General features: G+C 37.9%; 1 protein-coding gene across 12 annotated transcripts in view; it reads left to right on the forward strand.

Moving 5' to 3' along the window:
- BBX (BBX high mobility group box domain containing) overlaps positions 1 to 23,082 on the forward strand; it is a 299,562-nt gene that overhangs the window by 127,480 nt on the left and 149,000 nt on the right. For 8 of the 12 annotated variants that reach the window (XM_043448957.1, XM_043448969.1, XM_043448958.1 and 5 more), the window contains one exon: positions 15,795 to 15,868. The exons of 3 other annotated variants lie outside the window; for them this stretch is intronic. The gene's annotated coding sequence lies outside the window, so the exon portion shown is untranslated. Of the gene's footprint in view, positions 1 to 15,794; positions 15,869 to 15,972; positions 15,996 to 23,082 lie in introns of those variants that run through there. One more of the 12 variants, XM_043448968.1, reaches the window with a different exon arrangement.

A 23,082-nucleotide genomic window follows, 5' to 3' on the forward strand; every position in this document is an offset into this window, starting at 1 on the left:
AGTGGGACAAGGAGCATACTAACATTCACATTATAGGGGTCCCTGAAGGAGGAGAGAGAAACAGGTGTGTTTGTAGATAAAATAACTGAAAACTTCCCTAACCTGGGAGAGGAACAGGTATCCAGGTCCAGAAAGCACAGAGTCCCCAACAAGATCAGCCAAAAGAGGATCACACCAAGATACACTGTAATTAAGATACCAAAAATTGAAGAGAGAATATTAAATGCTGCAAGGGAAAAGCAACAGGTTCATGCAAAGAAACTCCCATAAGACTGTCACCTGATTTTTCAGCAGAAACTCCGCTGGCCGTAAGGGAGTGAAACAATATATTTAAGTAAAGTAATGAAATGGAAAAACCTCCAATCAAGGATGCTTTACCTGGCAAGGCTTTTATTTAGATTTGATCAAGAGATCCAAAATTTTACAGATAAACAAAAGTCAAGGGAGTTCACCACCACCAAACCAGCTTTACAAGAAATGTTAAAGGGACATCTCTTATCACAAAAGAAATGGCCACAACCAGAAACATGCAGATTACAAGGAAAAAGCTCATTGGTAACGCAAATAGAGGGTAAAGGTGGTAAGTCAACCATGTACAAAGCTAGTTTAGAAGATGAAACAGCAAAAGGAGTAAAATCGTCTGGATCTACAATGCTTAGTTAAGGCATACAAAAACAGGAAATGTGAAGTGTGTAAGAAACAGTAAACATTGTGGGGGGGGGGCGGTGAAAATGCAGTGAAAACATGATGAACTTAAGAAATCAGCAACTTAAAGGAATCACAAATATAGAGAGATAGAATGCTGTATGTAAATCTCATGGTAATCACAAACCAAAAATCTAGATACACATACCAAAGAAAAAGTCCAAACATGATCCAAAAGTTAGTCATATCACAAGAGAAAAGAGCAAAAGAAGAAAGGAACAAAAAGAACTACAGAAACAATCCCACAGCAACTAATGAAATGACAGTAAGTACACTTAGTAATAATTACTTTAAACACAAATGGACTGTATGCTCCAGTCTAAAGACATGAGTGGCTGAGTGGAGTGTTAGTCATAAAAAGGAATGAAATCTTGACATTTGCAATAAGATGGATGGACCAAGAGGGCATTATGCTAAGTGAGATATGTCAGAGAGAGAAAGGCAAATACCGTGTGATTTTACTTGTATGTGGAATCTAAAAAAATAAATGAATGAACACAGCAAAACAGAAACAGAGGTACAGGTACGGAGAACAAGGAGGTGGCTGCCAGAGGGAAGGGGCTTGAGGAGAGGAATGAAGTAGATGAGGGCGATGAGGAGGACAGACTTCCAGTTGCAAAATAAGTGAGTCACGCGTATGAAATGTACGGAATGGGGAATACAGTCAGTGACTAATACCCTTGCATGGGGATGTCTAGTAGCTTGACTTAGCACAGTGATTATTTTGAAATGAGTAGACATGACGATTCTTTATGTTGTGTAGCAAGTACTCACGTAGGGTTGTAGGTCGATTATGTACTTCAAAACGAAGAAACAAACTCATAGGAAACGAAATCAGATTTGTAGTTACCACAGGTGGGAGGAGGGGGTATTGGATGAAAGTAGTCAAAAGGTACAAATTCCCCATTATAAGGTAAATAAGCGCTAGGGATATAGTGTACAACATGCTAAATATAATTAACACTGCTTTATGTTACATATGGAGGTTAACAGAACAAATACTAAGAATTTTCATCTCAAGAAAAATTTTTTTTCTACTTTTATTTCATATCTGAGTGAGATGATGGATGTTCCTTAAACTTATTGTGGTAACCATTTTGTGATATATGTAAGGCCAACCATTATGCTGTACACCTTAAACTTATACAGTGCCATATCTCGACTATATTTCAGTAAAACTGGAAGAAAAAAATACCAGTAAAATGAAGGGAGAAAGGAGAATGGGAGTGGCGTATGGGATAAAGGGAAGCTGTTGATTATTTAAAACTATCTTGTTAGCTACAGTGTTGAATTGTATTGCAGATTTTATTATAGATAAATAGATTTCTATTCAAGTCTGTGTCTTAGACTGTATTTTGAGGATTCCCAGAAATTCCTTATATGAAGCCCTTGACGGTGACTAGATTCATGGAAGACTGTGAACCACATTCCAGAAGATGTAATTACTCTTCTTCCAGGTACTGTTACCCCAAGTAGAGTAACTGAGGTTCAGTTTTAATTGTGTTGTTGAAGCAGAGTTTGACATTTACAGAATACTGTAAAAGCCTTCTTGGTATAGCTAATGTTTGGAAATACATCCTAGGTCGTAATTTACATTTAAATGATATTCCTTTCATTGTTTCCATGTTACTCCAAAGTAGGAAACAAGTGCTTATGTTATTGCTTTTAAATTATAGCAAGCACCTTCTGGAATCTGAGTTGCAGTAGAATTCAGCACTTGGGAGTTGAGATTTGGTCATATGTATTTGTTTGTTCATATGTGAACATGTTGCATATATTTATGAATGGTATGGGTCAAGTAAAAATGATATGAAGGATTTATGAAGAAAATAATTTCCAATATACTGTGCGATACCCAACTCTTTGTTTTTTGTGACTGTTTGTATCTATTAAAGTAACTTATTTTGCAGAGAAGATTCCCTTTAAAATTGGTATTCAGGTTATTATTAAAAAAAATAAGAAATAACAAGTGTTGGAAAGAATGTAAAGAAAAGGAACCCTTACGTGCTGTAGGTAGGAATATAAATTGGTGCAACCACTTGGATAACAGTATAGAGATTTCCTTAAAAAGTTAAGAACAGAACTGTCATATGATCCAGTTATTCTACTTCTAGATATTTATCTGGGTAAAAACACGAATTCAAAGAGATAGATGCGCCTCTGCATTAGTTGCAGCATTGCGTACAGTAGCCAAGGCATGAAACAGCTTACATGTCCATTGGATGAATACATAAAGAAGAGATCTCAACACCCCGCCCCCCATGCATGCATACACTGCAGTGCTACGTATCCATAAAAAGCAATGCAAAGTTCATTTACTGAGTTTGCCATTCATTACAGCATGGATACCTATAGGGTATTATGCTAAGTGAAGTAGGTCAGAGACAAATACTGTATGATTTCACTTATATATAGAATCTAAAAAATAATAAGCAAAGCAGAGTCATAGACAGAACAGATTTAAAGATTATATTCAGAATAGCTTTCGTGTCATTATATTTTACTTTTTTTCTTTAAAAATTGGTTATTTTTTCCAGAAATATGTATGGTAACTCTCACTAAAGCAAATCACTCTATTCCTAACTATTCCATGTTGTTTTTTTTTCTTCCTAAATCTGACGATAAAATAATTTCAGGTATGGAGAATGAATTGTGTGCCAATATCCACTTAAGTATAATGGCATACATGATGGAAATGCCCTTAGAATTGGTTTTAGAAGTCACATTGTCTCGTTTTTCAGTGTTTTTGTTGAAACTTGAAACTTCTCTTTATAGGAAATATAAATTGAAAGAAAATTGGTGCTACAGAAGTACAGATTGAAAATTTAAACATCTTGACTTACTGAATGTTATGATGTGCCAGATTTTTAAAATACATGGATTGAAATTAAGATTTGAAATAAAGTGAAATAAATCAATACTCCCTTTCATTTTTTTATTCAGGAGGTTTATGTGTGATCCACTGCTACTGTATTCTTTTCCTCTTATGAAAACAAAACTGCAAGCCACTGTACTTTCTTTTCTCCTCTCATTTCAGACAGTAGTAATAATGTATCTGTACATACCTGTTATTTTGCATGCTGTGTCCTGATCCAGGTTTTACGCCCGTTTCTCATTCCAGAAGATGAAATAAGCTGATGGGCCAAGCCTGGGTTAATACGTCTATCCCTGAAGCTTGAGAAGAATTAGGTCAGTCCCACTCCAGGCATGGACCTTGAGAAAGTGGAGTATTTTCCTAAAAGTCAATGTTCTGTTTCCAGAAAATGGGAGATACACATATACCTTGCAGGCAAAAACATGTATGCCTGTAATTTCTGTTTAAGAAAAGCCAGTATAGAAAAACACACTTCTGTGGCTGATTATTCTCCCCTTTTAAGTAAGGCATCTACAGGGAGTTTGCTTTTTAACTTGAAATGACAAGATCTGATTTTAATTATTAAAAAAAGTTAAAATTTCAAAATACTTACTAGCAGGATTGAGAGCCGTGACTAGTACAGATGTTTGCAAGGCATATATACATGTCACCGTTCACTGTGAGTCCTGTGTGATTGGTGGCCTCTGAGGTTGTATAACATTGAGTTCTGAGGGTCACTGTGCTGGAATTAGCCACAAAGGATAAATCCTTCTTCTGTCAAATCAATGGGAGTACTAGGAGAATATTTCCTTTGATTTTTTTTTTTTTTGGAATTGGCTTAGTGTGAGCCAAATATTGTACATTACTTGAAATGACTGCTGGAGGAGCAGAGACATTTAATGAGGATTAGTGATCAGTGAAGCACGTATACTGTACAGAGATTGATGTTCTAGGGCATGGGGTTAGGTTTAATGGAGAACATAAAGTTAATTGTTACTAGGTGTTTCTGGTGGGCGTCAGCATTTAAAGGGATAATTACTGTTTGTAAATTCTTAACTGCTATTGGCCTGTCGTTTGCTAGTGTGTATATGATTTTAAAATTGTTAGAATGAAGTAAATTGACAGTAGCTTTAAAAAAAATAATAAACTTTATTTTTTAGAGAAGTTTTGGGTTCACAGCAAAACTGGGTGGAGAGTACAGAGTTTCTGTATGCTCCCCCTCCCCCTACATAAACAAACATTAACTTTTTACTCCAGGGTATATGTTTTTTAAATTAAAAAAAAATTTTTAAAGATTTATTTATTTATTTTTGTCTGTGCAGGGTCTGCGTTGCTGCGTGGACTTTCCTCTAGTTGCAGGGAGCATGGGCTTCTTACCGTGGTGGCTTCTCTTGTTGCAGAGCATGAGCTCTAGACACGCAGGCTTCAGCACCTGTGAGTCTGGGGCTCTAGACCGCAGGCTCAGTAATTGGGGAACATGTGTGGCCTGTGGCATCTTCCCAGAGCAGAGATTGAACCTGTGTCGCTGTTTGGCAGGTGGATTCTTAAGCACTTTACCACCAGGGAAGCCCACTCCTAGGTATTTGTAAGAGTATTTAGAAACACAAATTTTTTTTGTGCTTGCTTTTGCAACTAAAAGATGTGTTCAGACTAGAAAGGGGAAAGTGCTCTAGAGCCAAGAAGCATCATTCTCTTGACAGCCCTGAAATGTTGCTCCAGTGGAAGACCAGAAGAAGAGTAGGGATCTGATGTCATCTGGTCTGGAGCCACCTGCTCTCAGATCAAACTGATGGATGACCGTCCAGAAGAGAGCATTGTGCCGAGGGACAGTGCTCTGACCGATGGCAGGAGCGCTTGGTTCTGGCTAGCTCTGCGTCTGGCTTGCTGTGTGGTTGAACTGAGTGAAGACTGACTCCCTTCCGCTTTCTGGGATTCCACGATGGAATGGGGTCTCTAGTCAGGGCTAACATCATATCCTACAGGGGTGGCAAGCAGTGTGGAGTCACAGAGTGCTGTCCAGCTTGGCCACACGCTAGCTGAATGCCTTCTGTCCAGTCACTTAACCTCTTGGTTTCAGCTATGGAAACGTTGTAACTGACCTTTCTGTTTTCCTCTACGGGCAGTTTCTTGGATCTTTCTGGTTTAACATAGCTGATTATTATATAGTATTATTTGTCCTAGGAGTTACTGCTTTGTGAATAAATAACTTCAAAAGGGAGTGTATTAACACTTCACTGTGGGTCGTTTTTGAACAGATTCCTTTGTGTCTTCATATCAGAATGATCTAAATCAAATCCCTTATACAGTTATACAGTGGAAGTTATAAATAGATTCAAGGGATTAGATCTGATAGAGTGCCTGAACAACTATGGACAGAAGTCCATGACATTGTACAGGAGACAGTGATCAAGACCATCCCCAAGAAAAAGAAAGGCAAAATGGTTATCTGAGGAACCTTACAAATAGCCCTGAAAAGAACAGATGCGAAAGGCAAAGGAGAAAAGGAAAGATATGCTCATTTGAATGCAAAGTTCCAAAGAATAGCAAGGAGAGATGAGAAAGCCTTCCTTAGTGATCAGTGCAAAGGAATAGAGGAATACAATAGAATGGGAAAGAGTAGAGATCTCATCAAGAAAACTAGAGATACCAAGGGAACATTTCATGCACAGATGGGCTCAATAAAGGACAGAAATGGTATGGACCTAACAGAAGCAGAAGGTACTAAGCAGAGGTGGCAAGAATACACAGAAAAACTGTACAAAAAAGATCATCACGACCCAGATAATCACAATGGTGTCATCACCAACCTAGAGCCAGACATCCTGGAATGGGAAGTCAAGTGGGCCTTAGGAAGCATCATTATGAACAAAGCTAGTGGAGGTGATGGAATTCCAGTTGAGCTATTTCAAATCCTAAAAGATGATGCTGCACTCAATATGCTAGCAAATTTGGAAAACTCAGCAGTGACCACAGGACTGGAAAAGGTCAGTTTTCATTCCAGTCCCAAAGAAAGGCAATGCCAAAGAATGCTCAAACTACCGCACAGTTGCATTCATCTCACACGCTAGCAAAGTAATGCTCAAAATTCTCCAAGCCAGGCTTCAGCAGTATATGAACCGTGAACTCTCAGGTGTTCCAGCTGGATTTAGAAAAGCCAGAGAAACCAGATATCAAATTGCCAACATATGTTGGATCATCGAAAAAGTGAGAGAGTTCCAGAAAAACATCTATTTCTGCCTTATGACTACACCAAAGCCTTTGACTGTGTGGATCACAATAAACTGTGGAAAATTCTGAAAAAGATGGGAATACCAGACCACCTGACCTGCCTCTTGAGAAACCTGTATGCAGGTCAAGAAGCAACAGTGAGAACTGCACATGGAACAACAGACTGGTTCCAAATTGGGAAAGGGGTACATCAAAGCTGTATATTGTCACCCTGCTTATTTAACTTATATGCAGAGTACATCATGAGAAATGTTGGACTGGATGAAGCACAAACTGGATTGCCAGGAGAAATATCAATAACCTCAGATATGCAGATGATACCATCCTTATGGCAGAGAGTGAAGAACTAAAGAGCCTCTTGATGAAAATGAAAAAGGAGAGTGAAAACGTTGGCTTAAAGCTTAACATTCAGAAAACTAAGATCATGGCATCTGGTCCCATCACTTCATGGCAAAAAGATGGGGAAACAGTGGAAACAGTGTCAGGCTTTATTTTTCTGGGCTCCAAAATCACTGCAGTTGGTGACTGCACCCATGAAATTAAAAGACACTTGCTCCTTGGAAGAAAAGTTATGACCAATGTAGATAGCATATTAAAAAGCAGAGACATTACTTTGCCAACAGAGGGTCCATCTAGTCAAAGCTATGGTTTTTCCAGTGGTCATGTATGGATGTGAGAGCTGGACTATAAAGAAAACTGAGCGCCAAAGAATTGATGCTTTTGAACTGTGGTGTTGGAGAAGACTCTTGAGAGTCCCTTGGACTGCAAGGAGATCCAACCAGTCCATTCTAAAGGAAATCAGTCCTGCATATTCCTTGGAAGGACTGATGCTGAAGCTGAAACTCCAGTATTTTGTCCACCTGATGCAAAGAACTGATTCATTGGAAAAGACAGTTGATGCTGGGAAAAATGGAAGGCGGGAAGAGAAGGGGACGACAGAGGATGAGATGGTTGGATGGTATCACTGACTCAGTGGACATGAGTTTGAGTAAACTCTGGGAGTTGATGATGGACAGGGAGGCCTGGTGTGCTGCAGTCCATGGGGTCGCAGAGTCAGACACGACTGAGGGACTGAACTGACTGACTGGCTGATCATCAATGTTCTTGGCATCAACATATCTGGAGCTAGAGTCTTTCTGCTGCAGAACTACTTGCTAGATACCCATTAGGCACACCTGAAAAGGACAAGGACTCTTTTTGGATAGTATGGTTTTTTAATTACATAATATAGATTTTAATAGAGATGTGATTTTTATATGACAGAATTGTACATTATGTTTATTTTTCTTTAAATTGTCTTTGTGCAGTTTAAGTAATACAGGAGAAAAGGGAAAGATCAGTGTCCTTTACTTCTGGGAACAATGTTTTCCATTTACAATTATGTCAATTGCTCACAACTGACTTCCTTTTTTTTTTTTTATCAACTGACTTTGGACTAAGTTAAGAGTATGATTTTCTGTCTATTGTGAATGATTGCTGATTAAAGGAATCCTTTCTTACCTCAAAGGTCACAGTGGTCCTGAGATCCCTCCAGGGAGTTTCATTCACAGAACCGCTCCCTGAAGATACAGGGTACTTCCTCAGGTGTGTAGGCCGAGGTTTACTTGGACTAAGCCACAGTAATGTGGAAATGCGATATCCCACAGGGCTGGCATTATTTTAACCTTACCTTTTGCAGCTCAGTGGCTTGATGGAGCTAATGAATCTTCCCAGAGTGCCTGGGGGTCCCCGTCCGTGTGCCTCATACAGCTGCTGGCAAGCAGGTTTTTATACTCTTTCTGGAAGTGAAACTCTGCCTTAAGTGTGCAATTTCCCCTGCCTGCGAAGGTCAAAGGCACATTTATATAGTTCACAAGAGTATAGAAGAGGCATTCAGGGCCTCCCTGCCAGAACATCTGACTAGGCTAATGCCTGCTCGTTTTCCACCTCTACTTGTGGAAACTGCAGAAATTCATAGGTGAAACCATGGTCCCGGAAACAACAGTCTTAACGGCAAATAAGCATTGAAATAAAATGTCCACATTATCAAATCAGTTAATGTAGCTTGAAATTGGTAGGAGTAAAAAGTGGTTGTTCAGATTGTCAGAATTAAACGTATGTTAAAACTACCTAAATTAAAACAAAATCTACCTGTTTGAAACACTAGCAATTTACTTAGGATTCAAATACTGAGAATATTCAAAGCAAACTTCAGCATATTCACAAGGTTACTTTTTTTATTGCTTTTCTACCACATAGTTTTAACTCCAGTGCGCTCACTAACACTTATTGAGCACTTCCTATATGCCAAATCCGTTGTATTTATAACATCTTCTAATAATCTAAGGCAACCTGTAGAGGTGTAGGAATTGTTATCCTTCTGTCATGAGGAGTGGAGGCTCAGAGAGTCTCAGGAATTGGCTCACAGCGGCAGGGGAGTCAGTGGATGAGGGATACAAGTTTGGCCCTAAGGTCAGTATGCTTTGCCGAACACCATGCTGCTAACTGTGCTCTGCGGTCTGTGAGACTGTGCAGAGAGAAAAAGAAGAGCAGGTTGCATTACTCTCACTTGCCTACATTTCGTTTTCCACCGTCTGATGTGAGCCCAGATCCGCCTCCTGCCCCTTCCTGCATAATTAATAAACTTAGGCCCCATCTGGGCCTGTGCCCATGACACCCTTCTCCATCCTCTTCATTTCCTACATAAAGATTTCCTTGCACAGTCTTAACTTCGGGGAAATTCTTTGCTTACCATTTTGACATCACACATTTCTTTCTGTTATTGTGTAACTCTGTATATGTGTGTGTGTGTGTGTGTGAGTGTGAGTTTGATTACCTGTCTGGATCATTAGCTTCCAGAAAACAGCAATCTCATAATGCTGTTTGCATTTTTAATACATCATAAGTCATCATTAATTTCTCTATAAAAGGTTATATCATTTGCATCTTTGTACTCTTGGCATGTAGACAGGTGGAAGGTAGTTTTTAAAGCATAGTTTTATAACTGGTCAATCCTGAGTACTGGAGGGGAGAGGATTTCCAAATCTTTCATCTTGTTATTTTAGGAGGTCTAACAGTGAATGCTAGAGTTTTCTATCTCTGCCTGCTGGTGTTTTTCTCAACACCTTTTTGGGAATCCCAAACAGATGGACAGATGGTAATGACTTGTATTAATAGTTACTTTGCTTCCCTGTTATTGTCTAGTGAACTCTTAAGACTTGTTTTCCTTTTTTTCTTTAAACTATGTTTAAGGTTTGTTAGCTGTGAAAGACTCTGGGTCATGAGGAAATGCAACAGTGGGGGTGGGAAGGTGATAACAAAGATACTTCAGATTTGCATTTTCTCTTTAGACATTTCCATTTTCAGTGTAGCTGACACTTGTAATTTCTGTTAAGGATTGGTGCCTGAGCAGAAATGCCTGTGAAATAAGCTTCAGCTGTAAAGACAGGCAAGGTGGGTGATTTTAACAAAAGTGTTGTCTTTTTTCATACCTTAATAAAATAATAAAGTGGAGCCAGTGACAATAAGAATGATGAAAGAAGACAACTCTTTCTTAAAACAAGCATATGTATTATATATCTCCAAGCATTTATCTTTGTCTGCATAAAGGTAATTTATTTTAGCAAATGATTTAACGGGAGCTTATCATTTTTAGATAAAAATATCCTCTGGCCTCCGCTTTACCACAGTGACCTGAGGTGTGGAATTGGTTGACCAAAATTGCATAGCAGCCAGTATGCATTTTCAGTACTATATTATTTTGCAATGTGCCTGGGGCTACTACTGAGGAGATGAAAAGAGTATTAAATACTTTGGGGGTGAGTAGGGGGCCTTATGCGCACACAAGGCTGGGAAACTTTAGTTAATGAGTTCTTTTGGAGTACAAGTATGATATTTACATAGAAGTAAGAGCTTGGCTTTTGTATTTAGCTTTTATTTATAAACAACATTTACATTTTGCTTGTAAACATATAGTTTATAAGAGGGTGAATTGAGGAAGTAGCTTTATGACAGGAAATATCTTGTAGAGAGCACCTACTTTGTAAAGTGATGATTGGAATACATATTGTTAGGAAAATGGAGAAAGCCGGTGGAAGACGGAGTGAAAGAGCGGATGTTAAAACTGTTATTTGTGACCTGGACTAGTTTTGCCTTTCAGAGGTCATACTACCTCTTAGATTAGAAATGTAGCCTCTTTCAGAGCATAAACATAATTGAAAATAATAATTTTTAAATCTGCTTTCTTGGGTCTCCATTTTGCTTTTCTTCCAGTGTAAAAGCACGAATATTCTATTTTCAGGAAGATGAGGAAAAGTATTATTTCCTTCTCTAACAGTTTGGCTCATTTTGTTGTTGTTTCTGGCTCCAATGGAGAGGCAGTCTGTACCGTGCGTTGTATCATGCCCAGCAAGTTTTTGTTTTGCCTTTTTTTTTTTATTTGAATGCAATTGTTCCTTAGCAAATAATTGCAGTTCAGAATGACTTTTATTGAGCTTGATTGAATTAGGGTTATGTATGAAAATGAGTTAGTTAAAGCTTAATCTATTACCCAGAGAATTGATGAAAACATCAGAAAAGCAGTCATTCGTGGGGATTAAATATTCTTCCATGTAAGTGGACGGGCCTGGTTGCCTGGAGTCTCTGCTACACTGACGAGGTTGTAGTGACATCAGGATGCAAGACATACAGTGTTGGCCTAGAAGGGGATTTTGCCATGATATGCCTTGAATATTACATTGGACATTAACACTAATGAGGGAGCCTATTGCATTGTAAAAAGTGGCATCTCATTTTTTTTTAATATAATAAGCTTTCAAAACATCGTACCCCAAGGGGCAATGTGTAGACCATCAAGAAGCCAGGTGCTTTGGGATATTTCAGCGGTTGCTTAGGCCAAATCTTTATGATGGTTTTTTCAGATGCCAAGTTAGATGTCCTGTTTGTGGTTAAGAGGTAAATAATAGATAATTAAACGTTAGCACTCCCGCCTGCCATGATAGTTTCTCAGAGGGAATCCTGAGCTGTGGCAGGTCAGTCCTGGCTGGGTGTACACCCTTCGGGAGGCAGTTTCATGGGTGGGAAATGGGCCTTGAAAAAGGAGCAGGTTCTTAGTGAGCTAGTGGGACTGAAGTCCTTGGGAGTTGGGAATCCAAGGCCCTACGTGGGTGGAAGGGAGGGCTGAGAGGAAGCACCGTGTGACCCAGAGAACAGAGACAGGCATGGTGGCCCAGTGGAAAATCTCCCCTGGCTTTGGTCTAAGGGCAGACACGAGTCACCATTCTGCAGGATTGTATCCACCCTTTAGACATTTCCCCTTCTTGCCCACCTGTCCTTCTGACCCCTCACACAGCTGCCCATTTCCATCAAATCAGAACATTTTATGAAGTCGCTTTGTAACTTGAATGCAAACAGAACAGCCTGTGCTGAAACTGCTTTTCTGAAGTTACCGTGTGGGCATTTGTAATAGCCAGATAAAATCTGGAGTCTCTCAGTGTGGCTCAGAACTCAAAGGGAGTCTGTCTCAGGCAGGATCTTCAGCCTTGGAATTGACCTCTGTTTTGTGGCTTATTCCCCGGCTGATTCTTTGGCTGCTCTCTCCTAAGTTAACTAAGTCCAGCATGATTTCTTTGTTACCCTGAGTTTTAAAATCCTCATTGGTTATAGTGCAATCAACCTCCTTCCTCTCCCTGCCCACTTTATCCATAGATATTTACATCCTATGTGATAAATTATTGAACAATAATCAAAGTATGCTGCTGCTGCTGCTAAGTCGCTTCAGTCGTGTCTGACTCTGTGCGACCCCATAGACGGCAGCCCACCAGGCTCCTCCGTCCCTGGGATTCTCCAGGCAAGAACACTGGAGTGGGTTGGCATTTCCTTCTCCAGTGTACAAAAGTGAAAAGTTAAAGTGAAGTCGCTCAGTCGTATCCGACTCTTCGCGACCCCATGGACTGCAGCCCACCAGGCTCCTCCATCCATGGGATTTTCCAGGCAAGAGCACTGGAGTGGGGTGTCATTGCCTTCTCCGGAGTAAAGTATAGATTTGTTCTGTTTGGGGGGTATATATTTGATTATAAAAACAAATCAGTAAATGTACCTTAAGATTAGTGAGAGTTTGTTTTTGAGCTCCTAACAGAACTTCTGTACATAGGATATAACATACTTTATTTCTCAGATAGCCTGCACTTTCTTAAACTAAAAGGTAAGCAAATCTCTAAACTAAAATAAAAATTTGTTGTTCAATTGCTAAGTCGTATCCCAGTCTTTGGGACCCTGTGGACTGTAGCACGCCAAGAATTAAACCCACGCTATCCAAGTTAGTTTTGGACCCTCCTCTCCCAACTGTGGCAGTATCAGTTCAGTCAGTCATATCCGACTCTGTGACTCCATGGACTGCAGCACGCCAGGTTTCCCTGTCCTGATGGACAGGAGCTTGCTCCTGGAGTTTGCTCAAACTCATGTCCATTGAGTCGGTGATGCCATCCAGCCATCTCATCCTCTGCCGTCCCCTTCTTTTCCTGCCTTCAATCTTTCCCAGCATCAGGGTCTTTTCTAAGGAGTCAGTTCTTCGCATCAGGTGGCTAAAGTATTGGAGCTTCAGCTTAAGCATCAGTCCTTCCAATGAATATTCAGGATTGATTTTCCTTTAGGATGGACTGGTTTGATCTCCGTGCAGTCCAAGGGACTCTCAAGAGTCTTCTCCAACACCACAGTTCAAAAGCATCAATTCTTTGGCGCTCAGCTTTCTTTATGGCCCAACTCTCACATCCATTCATGACTACAGCAAAGCCATAGCTTTGACTATATGAACCTTTGTCAGCAAAGTGATGTCTCTGCTTTTTAATATGCTGTCTAGGTCTGTCATAGGTTTTCTTCTAAGGAGCAAGCGTCTTTTTATTTCATGGCTGCAGTTAACCAACTGCAGTGATTTTGGAGCCCAAGAAAATAAAGTCTGTCACTTGTTTCCATTGTTTGCCCATCTATTTGCCAGAAGTGATGGGGCTGGATGCCATAATCTTAGTTTTTTGAATGTTGAGTTTTAAGTTAGCTTTTTCACTGTCCTCTTTCACTTTCATCAAGAGGCTCTTTAGTTCTTCACTTTCTGCCATAAGGGTTGTGTCCTCTCTCCCAGTTGTGGCAGTATGAATTAAATTCATTTTTTAAAAGTTTATACCAGTTAATTTACTTGATAGTTATTTATAGATATTCATGATTTTTACCTATTTCATAATTTTTCTTTTAATGGTTCTTGATAGTGGCTTTTATAAATTTATATGAAGAAAAAGCATGGAAATAAATATATAAGATAGTGTATGTCATTTTCTTAAAATAGCAGTTTTAATGTTAGCTGTCTAGTTTATGATAATTAAGGAGAGACTTTTATACCATTTATTTAATCAGTTTTTGGAATTGTACGCTTCCTTCGTAACAATATAAGCATTTAATTTGAAAGTATTCATGTGTCCCTTGTAATACTCTTCAGAGATTTGGATATCTTCTTTCAGACATGCCCTTGTTCTAAAAAATGTGGATAAATGAGTAGTATCTTGTGAGAAGCCATGTAAGACCATTTAATATTTTCTTCTTTCTGGTTATTTTTTTCTTGTGTAGTATTGGGTGACAGCTGAATCATCTAAGTCTAGTTAGGATTCCTCAAATGAATCATTACACATTTTTGATATTTCCGTATTGTAGTGGCTGAAAAAAAAACCTTAGCTGAAAAAACACGTAGAATGACTAGCTGCTTGATCAAGCAGTAAGCCAGGAGTGATCCAGTTTCTGAAGTGTCTGTGGCCCACTGATTGTAAGGAAGTACATTGTCATACTACACAAGGGAGTAGGGAATTATCTCTTAGTTGAGTGTGATTTAGCATTACCATGTGAAGCACTTGGGAAACTCAATGAATGTGTCTCACATAGAAACTGAAATAGCTTAATTAAAAAAAATTATAATTTAGGTATATGTCTATATTAATGATGATCCTATATGCAAGACAGCAAAAGAGACACAGACTTTTGGACTCTGTGGGAGAAGGCGAGGGTGGGATGATTTGAGAGAATAGCATTGAAACATGTATAGTACCATATGTGAAATAGATCGCCAGCCCAGGTTCGATGCATGAGACAGGGCACTCAGGGCCGCTGCACTGGGATGACCCTGAGAGATAGGATGGGGAGGGAGGGCGGAGGGGCGTTCAGGATGGGGACACATGTACACCCATGGCTGATTCATGTCAATGTATGGCCAAAACCACCACAATATTGTAAAGTAATTAGCCTCCAATTAAAATAAATAAATTTTAAAAATTAATTAATTAAAAATAAATTGGAAACATTAAAAATAAAAAATATTTCACAAAAAATGATAATTTAGATATATGTCTATATTTGCAGTATTAATATAAAATTTTATTTAATTTGTACACTCTTGATTTCAATCCCCTTTCTTTTATTTCATCATATGTCATTAGAAAGTAATTTATAACAGCTTTTCTCTATTTGTATGTGTTCCCCCACTCCTTAATAAAAGAACTATCTTGGCTTCATTCATCTTTAAAACATTTAAAAGATAAAATATAAGCATCTGAACCATAGCTTAATTGTGGTTAAGCTTTAACTGGTTCGGTTGAACCAGTCATTTGAAATAACTTGACTTTAGTCACGATGTCATTTTAATTCCATGTTTTTCCAGAGGATTCGCCTGTAACTCTATACCTGAATTTAGTCAGCAAACTAAGAACTAATTGCCTGTAATTCTTTGTGTCTGTAACTTTGGCCTCAGAATTCCCATTGAGTAATTTTAGTAATCATCTTTTTGTTAAATTAAAGTTGACGATAAATACTTTAGGCCTTTTTTTCCTCAGTAGTGTTAGTCCAGGGATGTTTAATCATCTTCCTGACTTTGATTGGTTGGCTGTTAATACATCTTATTTAGAGATGATTTTGCTAAAGGAGACTGAGTGTCAGCGTAGTTGGAAGGGGCTTCCTGGCTCACCATTTTAATCACTTTGCTATGGGTCCTCCACAGAATCCTGCTGCATCACAGAAGTTGGAAGTTCTGATGTTCCATTGACATCACAATGGAAAGTCTTGACTTGACCGGTAAGAGCAGCCCCGTGGTGCGTCTTACTTACTTACCTGGAAGCAGTGGAGCAGTCAAGAGCTATGTGGTGTCAGAGCTGGTCTCAACTTTTTCCCATCCGATGGATTCACCTTCCGTATTGATCAGGGAAGTGTGATAATTGTGTGTTTTTACTCGTCAATTTTATTAGTATTTTTTAAAGTGACACGTAATCTCTATTATCAAGTAAGTTAAATTTTCCTTTAAAGTAATTAATTTTTAAAAGTTAACTATTTCAGAGTCTCTGACTTGTTTCTCCAATGTAATGGGCTATTGGTAAAAAGTCAATTTATTGAAGTCCCCAGTTATCTAGAGAATACATGTCTTAGTAAATATTACATTGGTTTGTTCCCTCAAAGCTTTTTATATTGCCTTTGGCTTTAAATGAAAAGTGAATCCGCATCAAAAAGCATTATGGGAGCTTCAAAAGAACTATTAAAACTAATAGAAGTGGGTGTAGCAGTACCATAAAACTATTTTGAATATGAAAAACACACAGTGAAGAAAAAGTTGAGATTTTAAAATATATACATGTGGCAAATTATATCAGACTTTGAAACTCACATACTATCATTCTGTCCTTTTGTACAGAAGTTGTATTCAAAACTGCTTCCTTTGGAATATTTTAGGATTAATTTTAATAATGATTACTTAAATGCATAGTTTTCTCAGTCTGGGAATAAAAACGTGTGATTGGTTTACTGATGTTTGAATACTTTATGGTGAACTGATGATTTATAAGACCAAGGAATGTGACATAAAATGAACAAAACTAGTAAATATTGTTTAGTTGCAATTTTCAGGACATGCGCTTATTCTTCAAATTTTCAATTCATGGTAAACTTGAATCTTTCTGTTCTTAAGCATTTTTGATAGCCTGTTAGGTCTGTCTAGAAAATCTGCGTGTGCTTTTTTGTTTTAGTAATTATATGACTGAATGTTGCTTTAATGATTTTATGATATGATAAGGCCTCTGAACCATTCTTCCGACTATTACAGTCTAGGATTGTTTGCATTGTAAAAATAAATGCCATTTAGCTCGTAAGTGTGTTTACTTGGATATTGAAACACCAACAAAATCTTATTGCCAGTGAGAAGACTGAGATTTAGTTATTTCTCCTCCTTTCTGTACTATCTTTTAAGGCATAAGTCAAAAATACAAATTCTGGATTTATGAATGGCAGTTAGGATACCATTGACTGTGGTTTTACTGGGTCAGCAGAATAGACTACAGAAGATTTGAATACCTATACTGAAATTTCAAATATGTTCTCAATTACCAATTCTAAAGGGAGTGAGTATAGTGAGATTTAAAGAAAATTAAATTTGTGGCAATATTCTGAGTTTTCTAAATATGAATATATATATAGAAAATAAAGCAGGACCTTTTATATTACCTATTCAGAGAACTAAATCATTAATAGGCAATTGTATGGCAGTCTTGACTTAAGAAGCCATCTGATCTTTGATCTCTGAATGTCATTTAGATTACTTTGGTAAAGTATTTTTATTGACTGTAAGCAGATACTGACAGAAAATGCTGACAAAATTTAAGAAAACTGACACTTTATGCTTCTAGTATACATATATGTTCATCATAAGTACAGTATTAACTAATAGAAAATATGCCATTCAAAATCAGGAGTAAAGGAAACAAATCTTGGAACATGTTACCTAGCAAAATGGTTCCCAGGGTTCGGTAAACCTGGGAACTAATGCTGTTTTAGTCAGCTTAGGCAGAGCTTTGTTTAATCAAACAGAGTCCCTAAGTCTTAGTGTTTTATGGCAGTAAAAGTTTCTTTCTCACTCATGTTCGTGTCCCTGATGAATCCGTTGCCACTCTGCCCCTCCTGTGTCCTCCTCGTTCCTGGACCAGCGCTGAAAGACAGCCTCTCTTTGTGGCAGAAGGAGCCGGGACTCTGGGTTCTGTAAATTGCTGTTTCGCGGCCGTGTCTGTCCCCACCTCCTAGCGTTCCATTGGCTAAAGCATGTCGCATGGCAGCTCATGTCACAGGATAGGAGCGGCTTCTTCGGAGGAGTGGGGTAGGGGAATGCTGATAGGGAGGCACAGTGCCTGTTTTAAGGGTAACATTTGGATAATCCTATCTCGGGCTTTTCTAGACAGACAGAATGCAGCTTATATGTTAAGCTTCCAGGAGTCCTGTAAAAATCAATCTGTTTAACGTGAAAAATTATTTGTGAAGCTTCTATGTGGTACATCGAACATACTGAACTTGGAAACCTATCTGTGAACAAGTTTTAGGGAATGAGGAGTTCATTCAGTTCAAGAGTTTCCATAAGTTTTGAACATTATCACTTTTACACTATGCAATAAGTGGAAATACACCCTACATTAAGCTTACATTCTTGTTTTATAAGTTGCTTTAAAATGAAAGAAAATTACTGCCGACTGGACCCTCTGTGGTTTGAATACAGAGTTTGAGAAGGGAAATAATGATCCTCATAATGAATTCTTCTCTGTGTTTACTGGGTTACAGGACTTTTGACAGATATCCAATTGGATGTAGAGGAAGAGCATAAGAGAATGGGTAGTTTGCTTTTTCCAGTAGTAATATAATTATTTTACCATGTAATGGTAATCAGGTGCTTCTACTTAAAGTCAATTTCAGGAATCATTCTGGAGAGAAAGAATATACATACTATAAGATTTTCTAATGTACACGAGTTTTCTAATGTACCCCGAGGTCGTATTCTCTATACAGTGATTGCATTGCTCTGTCCTATACTTGGTAGAAAATTGATAGGCATAATGACCTCCTCAGCTAGTGTTATGATTAATCCCACAAGCTTTATAAAATGTTGTGACCACACCTGTGTGGATTAAGATGATTTCAATATTGAAGATTATACTATAAGCAGTGCTTTGATAGTTTATAGTTCCTTAAGATTGGGGAAAAGGAACATTCTTAGAAATCTGTTTATTTAGAGAAACTTAGGCATAAATCCTAGTTCTGGAACTTTTAAGTTGAAAGAATCTGGGTGATTATTTAACCTCTGAAATTTTGTTTTCTCATCTTAATATTGGATAACGATCTCTACCTCATGGAGTGCTGATAATGAAATGAGGGAATTAAGTTGAGTGCCGATACAGTGCCTGGTGCATGGGATGCTCTTGAGACAGGGTAGTTAAGAAACATGATCACAGTTCAGTAATCTTGGATGCACTATAATATACCTTTATTACAGTGTATGTATGTATAAACTATGTTTGCATATTTATATTCAAACACACACTTCCAAGAGTTTTAAAAAATTGTCCTTAATGTATAAGTATCCTACAGATTTATTGAAAAATAAAAGTGGCTTTATCCTTATCCGAAAAGGTGAATCCTGTGGAAGGACTAGTCACCCTGTGAACTAATAAATCAGTTCTTGCCACTGAGAACATAGAAGTCCTAACAGTGATTGCCAAATGTGGTGTATGGCCTCGCCTCTGCATTTTAAGGTTGGCATCAAAGAAATACAATTTTTTATAATCTCACATGGTACAAGAACAAGAGAGAGTGCCACAGAAATTGTCTTCAGCATGTAGAGCAAACACTGTTTGGTTTCAAAAGAGTCAGCGTTTCTACTTCAAGATTTCTATGCTGCTGTTTTCCAGTGAGGCTGAGATTATTTAAATTCCTTCGATGACTTCTCTGTTGGCATTGTCCAGCAGGACAGCAGAGGATATTTCTTAGGGTTCAAAGCTTTATGTTATTTCTAAATGATAATTTAATTTAGAATAACACACACACATATAAATAATTTTGGGGTGACTTATTTTTCAAAGTGTCCCAAGTGTTTCTGTTTATAAGCGAATCGTTGTTGTAACAACTGCCAGCTATATATTCAGCTGGATCATTGATAGAGTGAAACTATTTCAGAAATAGAATATTTTCATTTTTAGAGACTGTGTAGTCTGCTTGGGCAGCCATAACAAAATACCACAGACCGGGCGACTTAAACAATAGATTTTTTTGGGTTTTTTTTTACAGTTCTGAAGGCTTATAGTCCACGGTCAAGGTGCTGACAAGTTCTGTTCTATGTGGTTTCTCTTCTGGCTTATGGACAGTTACCTTCGTGCTGTGTCCTCACATGACTTTTTCTCTGTTCCTGTGGAGAGAGTGTGCTCCGGCCTCTCCCCCCTTCTTACAAGGACACCAGTTCTATCAGATAATGGCCCCACCCTGGTGACCTTACTTCACTTTTACCTACTTCTAGGGTCTGTCTCCAAGTAGACACCCAGTCACACTGGGGTTTGAGGTTTCATTATACAAATTTGAGGGCAGCCACTTCAGTTCATACCAGAGGTATTTGTTTTTTTCTGTGCCAAAGAGAGAAGAGAACGTTAAAAAAAATTTCTATGTTATTTAATCTATAAACAAGAAGATCTGGTTTACTGTTTCATCTAAGATTCTAAAAATTATCTTTGAATCTTTGGAATGGGAGACATTTGAAATTACCAAATTCATATTTCTTCCACTTTGAAGTAACTGTGCATTTAAAAAAAAGTGTCTTAGGGAAGGAATCAAATCTAACAACTTGAAAATCAGTGTTTTGTATGATGGAAGAATAACATCATTGTAAAAATTGATTTCCATGTGTATTCATTGTTGACTTGATATGGAATGTATTTGAAAATTAGGTCAAAGAAGAAGACACTTAACTTTTTTGAGATATATGTTTCTGCTTACTATAATCAAGCCAATTCATATTTTTCATGGCTATATTCTTTTACTTTATTCAGCAGGAAAATAGCATAGTCTTAAAGGTTCTGGAAAACAGAAAGAAAAGTTTCTGCATTTGATTGAAATAAAGCCAGCAAAAGCCACAGCAGAGTCCTAAATCTCCTATTCTCCCTGTTAATTGTCCTCCCTCTCTCTCTTTCTTTTTTTAATCTCCTTTTTTCATCCTCCTCCTTCTCCTCCTTTCCTCTGATATTAGCTCTTAGGTTAGGTAATCATTGTATTTCTCAAGTAATAGTCTAAATGCAATTCTTTGAACATCTATGTAGTACCTCTTTCTAATACATAGGAGGAACTTTCAGTTGATGAGTGTTTGGGATTAGTAATCGTATTGATGTAGGCTCAATTTAACTCTTAGTTTTACTTTTGAACTTAAAAAATTGTTCTCTGTGTCACTAGAATAATTTGAGTGTCTTATGATTTGATGCCTATCTGAAAACAAAAAATATACCATACGGAAACAAACCTTTGAGACTCTCTTTGTATAATAATAACTTTAAATTGATTTGTAATTTTTTTCTTCACCTTGTGTGTTTATAGACTAGAAGATAAGCTCTTGAGGACTGATCTGATTTTGTGGATTATAGTTAATTGGTTGAAAGTTATTATTTTACCTTTTATTTACTTTTCATTTTGGTTTCCTTCGAAAGCTATATATAGATGACTCAAACTTAAGCCTTATATATAATAAATTTTAGCAGTGTATTTCTTTTGCATAGGCTCAGTGTACTGAGTGTTAAATTTACTAGATAAGGACAATACAATTAAATTGAGACATGGCCACTTCATCCATTATTACTACTCTGAAAGGTGGATAAATTGTTTTTATACTGAAGTCCATATTCCCTTTGATCTCTGTTACAGAGAATTGTGTTTCTCCAGGAAAATAAATGGATCTTGTTGTTGTTGTTGTTATTCAGTTGCTCAGTCATGTCCAACTCTGCATTCTCTGTGGTCCCCTTCTCCTGCCTTCAGTCTTTCCCAGCATCAGGGTCTTTTCCCAAGAGTAGGCGCTTCACATCGTATGGCCAAAGTGTTGGAGCTTCAGCTTCAGTATCACTCCTTCCAGTGAATATTTCCTTTAGGATTGACTGGTTTGATCTCCTTGCTGTCCAAGGAACTCTCAAGAGTTCTCCAGCACTGCAGTTCGAAAGCATCATCTCTTTGGCACTCAGCTTTCTTAATGGTTCAACTCTTACATCCTGCGTGACAACTGGAAAAACCATAGCTTTGATTAGACGGACCTTTGTTGGCAAAGTAATGTCTCTGCTTTTTAATAAGCTGTCTAGTTTTACCATAGCTTTTCTTCCAAGGAGAAAGCATCTTTTAATTTCACAGCTGCAGTCACTATCTGCAATGATTTTGGAGCCCAAGGAAATAAAGTCTATCACTGTTTCCACTTTTTCCCCATCTATTTGCCATGAAGTGATGGGGCCAGATGCCATGATCTTAGTTTTTTGAATGTTGAGTTTTAAGCCAGCTTTTTCATTACCTTTCACCTTCATCAAGAAATTCTTTAGTTCTCTTGGCTTTCTGCCATTAGGATAGTGTCATCTGCGTGTCTGAGGTTATTGATATTTCTCCTGGAAATCTTGATTTGAGCTTGTGATTCATCCAGACTGGAATTTTGCATGATGTACTCTGCATATAAGTTAAATAAGCAGGGTGACAATATACAGCCTTGATGTACTCCTTTCCGAATTTGGAACCAGTCTGTTGTTCCATGTCCAGTTCTAACTATTGCTTCTTGACCTGTATACAGGTTTCTCAGAAGGCAAGTCAGGTGGTCTGGTATTCCTCTTTCAAGAATTTTCCAGTTTGTTGTGATCCACACCGTCAAAAGGCTTTAGTGCAGTCCTGTTTTTCTGGATCTAAATGGATCTACTGGGGTGAAATTTCTCATAACATTGCTCTCAGAATTTCTATGCATATTAATGTAAAATACATAATATATTTACTGAGTATTCTGTGCAGACACAGATAAGTGTAAATATATGTGAGTGAATACATGTAATATTTTCAGGTAACCTCTTCAAGAAACCTGAAGACTTAAGTTTACATTAGAGGGTCTGTTTCGTTTTGGGCTGTATCCCCCAAACCCACGTGTCCAGCACGTGGAACTTGCTTAGTGAACATTTGGTGAATTAGTAATACAGGCGTTCACATTTTACTAATTGTATATTCCATTGGTATTGATATTAATAAACATCCCCAGGTCTACTTGGAGATAGTTATTCTTCCAAGTCTTAGTTCAGGGAGAGGAGTGTTCCCCCTAAATAAGTCTTTAAATTGCAGATAGTCCTATAATCAATAAATGTTAGTGATCTTAAGAACTTAAAATGAGTGGCATAATAATTTCTGGGTACCTGTTGTATTGTTCATAGGGTACATTGAGTCAGCAAGAGTTTATTAAGACTTGTAAGCCTTGTGCCAAGTACTTCCCTAAC

The sequence above is a fragment of the Cervus canadensis genome, chromosome 27 (assembly GCF_019320065.1).
Source record: "Cervus canadensis isolate Bull #8, Minnesota chromosome 27, ASM1932006v1, whole genome shotgun sequence".
Classification (NCBI taxonomy): domain Eukaryota; kingdom Metazoa; phylum Chordata; class Mammalia; order Artiodactyla; family Cervidae; genus Cervus; species Cervus canadensis.